The sequence below is a fragment of the Aegilops tauschii genome, chromosome 1, assembly GCF_002575655.3.
Source record: "Aegilops tauschii subsp. strangulata cultivar AL8/78 chromosome 1, Aet v6.0, whole genome shotgun sequence".
Classification (NCBI taxonomy): domain Eukaryota; kingdom Viridiplantae; phylum Streptophyta; class Magnoliopsida; order Poales; family Poaceae; genus Aegilops; species Aegilops tauschii.
This window is the reverse complement of record NC_053035.3, coordinates 65,519,330-65,524,437: the sequence shown is the minus strand read 5'-3', so window position 1 is coordinate 65,524,437 and position 5,108 is coordinate 65,519,330. Positions and strand designations below refer to the sequence as shown.

Sequence of the window (5,108 nt, the reverse complement as noted above, 5' to 3'; positions counted from 1 at the left end):
CCTACCAAGCGCCAAACACCACCCGTCAGATGTGGGCAGGCATGCGCGATCCGCGTGATGCATCCTGATTGGCTACTGCACTGTCCTTCTCGGGTTTTTACGATCTGCCCCACTTTACATATGAAATTGTATTTTTCGCACATGACCACCACATGTCAGTGTTAAGAGTTGGTTCAAATATTCAAACTACAAAATACAATGTGGCAAATCGTCAATATAGCTTCCCCTTCTCCTCTTCTCCATCTGACAGACAAAGGCATCGAGCAGATAGGGCAATTCCTCTGTTTCTTTCCCCATCTTCTCGTTCTTGTTCCTCTCGAGCAATTCCTCTGTTTCTTCCTCTCGGGCGATATGTCGACCTCCTCGTCAGCCCCCCGTTCCACGTGGCCGGTGTATGGTCCAGTGCCGATGACTCGATGCACTGACTGCCCACGGACTGCGCCACTGAAGCGGTTGACTTCGAAGGAGGAGAAGAATGGGAACTTTGGGCGCGAGTTCGTCAAATGCGAGAGCAAGCCGGAGGGGCAGGTTAGATCTGAGTTTTCCTCGCATCCTTTATCTCTAATTTCTCAAAAAATCTATCACATTTCGTTTTCAGATCGTGAAGAAATGCCACCATTTCGAGTGGATGGATGATTACATCCAGAGGCTTCAAGGGTTGGGCTTGCTGGATTCGAGGGGGAATGCAATCCGCGAGTTCAATCTGCCCCATGACAGTGCCGCTCCGGCAGCAGCAGCGCGTCCGGAATACCCGACGGTGGTAGATGTCGAACTGAAGACGGAATTGAAGAAGATGAACAAGAACTTCAAGCAGCTGATTGAGTTGAAGAAGCAATCCAATCTGATAGCTTTAGGAATACTTGCTCTAGGAATTTTTTACTTGATGGCCATCTCTCGTTAGAGATGTTTGTCTACTGTTGTTGCCACTGTTTAGCAATCCAAGTCTGTTTATCTCAAATGCAACTCTGTTTAGTGCAACTGTCGATCTCTGAATGTATGCAGTTTACTGTTAAGTTTCGACACTTTCAGTTTCGGCAGAAGACAAGTACCAGTTCAGTGATAGGATTATTTTGTTAGCAAATAACCTTGAGTGTTGGATCATACCCTAGCTCGTCAGATGACAGTAAGCAGTACTTGAGCAGCACAAGGGATATACATCAAGTTCATCTCTTCTCTCTCGCACTTGCCAAACTTTTGTCCTCGAGTTCGTCAGTTCTGCTAGAAACCTAGTTCGCGGGCCCAAAGAGAATCAAGCTGCAATAGGCCCACAAAGGATAAATGAGGCCCAGAAACAAGCGATGTTTCTTTTTTTTGTTTAGGAACGATTGCTTTGTCCTTTTTTGTTTCTGATTGCTTTTTTCATTAATTTGATTGCCCAATCTCTTCTATCTCATTGAGGATTTTTTTGCTTTCCTTTATGGGTCCCTTCATTTTTTAGAATCAAAGTATTTGCAAACCGCAGTATTATTATGCCTAGAGAACCAATACTTCATGATTGGAAAAAGAGGTCCAACCCTCTTTTTTATATACTTCAAACATAGTGTAGTTTTCTACATATTAAAGTATATAAAATTACACTTTTGACTAAAGCCAAACATCTCAAAGTATTTGATACTTCAATATTTCTGAAAACCAAAGTATTCTTGGAATACCTAAAAAATACAGAGCTCTCAAACCAAAGCCGTGTACAAATGTACAATATGTTCTTATTTTTAGAAGGCATCTATGAACACATCATTTTTAGTTAGTTTGGTTAATTTTCCCCACGCCAATTAGCCGTGTCTAAACTTGGGACAAACAAAATACAAAGGGAAATACAAACATAACAAAGCATTAATATAACACACATAAATTAACTTAGATAGTAGGGTTGCTAGGGCAACAAACATAACAAAACATTAATATAACACACATAAATAGATAGGGTTGCTAGGGCAACATAAGTTCCCAAGTTCTTACATAGCTAGGTCGGGCAACACGCACACCAAACTCACACTCACACTACATAGTAGATAGGGATAGGGTAGCTAGGGCAACACGCACACCGCCGGCTTCACCGTCTTCTTCGCCGTCGGCTTCAGTACTCCTCCTCCTCAAGGCCATTGTCGCCGACGTAGTACGGGAGGTTGTGCATGCGGTTGCGAGCGGGGAAGACGCTCTCGAAGTCCGTGAAGATGTTATGGGTGGTGAATGCGATGAACTCGCACCCACACCAATACACCTTGCCGAGCAGGTAGTAGGCATCGAACCTGTTGGTGAAGTGGACGACGAGCCCTACCACTGGATCGTTGGCGTGGGGACGCTGCTCCACGAGGTTGAACATGGGCGGCGAGCCCGGCGGAAGGTGGTGGAAGCCCGCACGGAGGAACCCCCGTGCAAGCTCAGTGCTACCCCTCCAGCGTGAGATCGCCCACACGCGGAGCGATGCCTCGACGACGACGTTGGCGGGGTACCGCTGTTCCGGCACGGTGGGCGGCGCTTGGAACGTCGGCCCGTTGTACTGCATCTTGAAACGCTTCGCTGAGTGGAACGGCTTTGGCTTTTGGGGGAAGAAGAGAAGTGGGAGGCACAGATGGATCTGTAGAAGAAGAGGCAATGAAGGGCAGTTTAAATAGCCAGGAGAGACGAAGTGGGTACACGCGCAAACGGCGTAGATCGTGACTCAGTGCGTGCGTGAACCGATGCGATCATAAATGTGTGAACGTGAATCCATCCGAACGTGCTTTGCGTGCTCTGCGTTGGCGGCTGCCTGCCTCCCCCTTCTGCGTGCTCTGCGTTGGCGGCTGCCTGCCTCCCCCTTCTGCGTGCTCTGCGTTGGCGGCTGCCTGCCTCCCACAACTGAATCGAGCAGCACTCGTGCGGCGTGAACCGATGCCTCGACATAGACGCGAGCGTGCGTGCAGCCTGCCCCTTCTGCCACCGGCACGTATGCCTGCGACGCGTGAAACGACGCTGCGGAGCGACTAAATCCACCGGCAACCGGGCGGCAAGGATCGATGCGTGCGTCTCGGCGTGCATGCATGCGTTTAGGTCTAGGTCACTAGATGCGTGCATGGCGGTGTTTGCATGCATAGCAGGCTAAATCGATGCCAAAGCCAGGCATGCATAGCAGGCTGCATCCATCGATAGAAGGCTTTTTTAATTTATTCCCAACAAACTAACGGGCCCGTCCTATGAACACAAACACGGCCCAACCAGCGAAGCCACAACCACAGTCAACAGAGTCCAACGTGGCCCCACAAGTCAGTTAATGGCCAAGACGGCAAACGTCTGTTATGAACATTTGTGAGAGTTTCAGCTAAGGGAGTGGGGAAAAGTGAGCAAAAGTTTGAAGCGTGGGGAAAACTGAGCACAACTAAGGAATTGGGGGCACAGATGGAATAAGCCCTAATACTTATGCTATCTTGAGAGAAGCCACTAGTGAAACCTATGGCCCCCGGGTCTATTTTCCGTCATATTAATCTCCCGTCAACTAGCTATTTCCGGCGCCGTTTATTTTGCTTTCTTTACTTATAATATTTATCATAAAAATACCAAAAATATTATCTTATCATCTCTATCAGATCTCACTTTTGCAAGTGGCTGTGAAGAGATTGACAACCCCTTTATCGCGTTGGTTGCAAGGTTCTTATTTGTTTGTGTAGGTACGAGGGACTTGCGTGTGGCCTCCTACTGGATTGATACCTTGGTTCTCAAAAACTGAGGGAAATACTTACGCTACTTTGCTGCATCACCCTTTCCTCTTCAAGGGAAAAACCAATGCATGCTCAAGAGGTAGCAAGAAGGATTTCTGGCGCCGTTGCCGGGGAGTCTACGCACAAGTCAAGACATACCAAGTACCCATCACAAACTCTTATCCCTCACATTACATTATTTGCCATTTGCCTCTCGTTTTCCTCTCGCCCACTTCACCCTTGCCGTTTTATTCGCCCTCTCTTTCCGTTCGCCTCTTTCCCGTTGTTTTTCTTATGCCATGGCCGAATCAAAAAGGGCTAAGGGCTCTCTCCAAGGTTTTAATACTTTGGATAGTCCCTCTGTCCTCTCTAAGCTCATAAATAATGATACTATGGAAAGACCTACCGGGGTTATCAGTGAAGGTTTGAATAATTTCGATGAAGATGATCCCGGAATTTTTCATTATTTACTTGATGAGTCTTTAAAAGATGCTTGGGATAGGCTTTTAAGGATCCGAGCTAGCTATGTGCCCCAATATCAAATTGAGATATACCTAAAAAGCTTTTATGTTGGGTTGGCCGCTTCGTTCAAGCAAATTTTAGATTCTATTTTTGAAGAGGGTTTTCTTGAAGGGGATCCCATAGATACCTATGAAAAGATGAAAACTATATTTGGGCATATTTGTTTTCCATAGTATATTTGGGCATATTTATGGATCGAGCGGGAATTTTCAGCAATTGTTTTCGTGAACAGAAAGTTTCTGGAATTTTATGAAAATTCCAGAAACTTTCTGTTCACGTAAACAATTGTTAAAACTATATTTGGGCATATTTATGGATCGAGCGGGAATGAAGGAAGAATTTAACGCATATTTGCGTAACGCTGATCTTGTGAGCTTTGAGGCAGAGAAGTGTAGCCAATACCATCATCTCACTAGTTCATTTGTGAGGAGGTTTGAATTTTCATCTTCACGTAATTCTCCAACTGTCCTGTTTGATCTTTATGAAAAATCTTATACCATGGACTTAGAGGATTTTACTTCTGCTTGCAAACTTCCACGATGGGGTAGTGTTAGTGAACCCCGTAAATCTGAATTTAGAAACTTTCTTGCTGGTATAACCATGGGGGAATCTAGAGATATAGCACAAGCTACCATAGGGAGCATTCATTTTCCTGCTATACATTATTTTGCTCTCTTCATAGGTAGATGCATAAATGGTAAAGATGAAGCATGTCATATGTGTGTCCCTGACCTTAGTATTCTTAGGAGTGCTGTGTTAGGAGACAAATCTTATAATTTGGGAGCCATTGTTGCACGTAGGTTGCATAATAATAGATTTAATGGAGATTTCTTTGGAGGAATTTATGCAACCCGCTTAGCTGATTTTCTTGGTGTGGACGTTCGTGAGGATGATATTGAGTTGCCTCCTACT

At 45.5% G+C, this 5,108-nt stretch overlaps 1 long non-coding RNA gene across 1 annotated transcript; it reads left to right on the top strand.

Annotated features, from left to right (window-relative positions):
* Positions 1 to 319: 319 nt before the first annotated feature.
* On the top strand, positions 320 to 1,337 carry LOC123494593 (uncharacterized). The gene is made up of 2 exons (XR_012200218.1): positions 320 to 528; positions 599 to 1,337. It is a non-coding gene; the product is annotated as an uncharacterized lncRNA (long non-coding RNA).
* Positions 1,338 to 5,108: the final 3,771 nt, after the last annotated feature.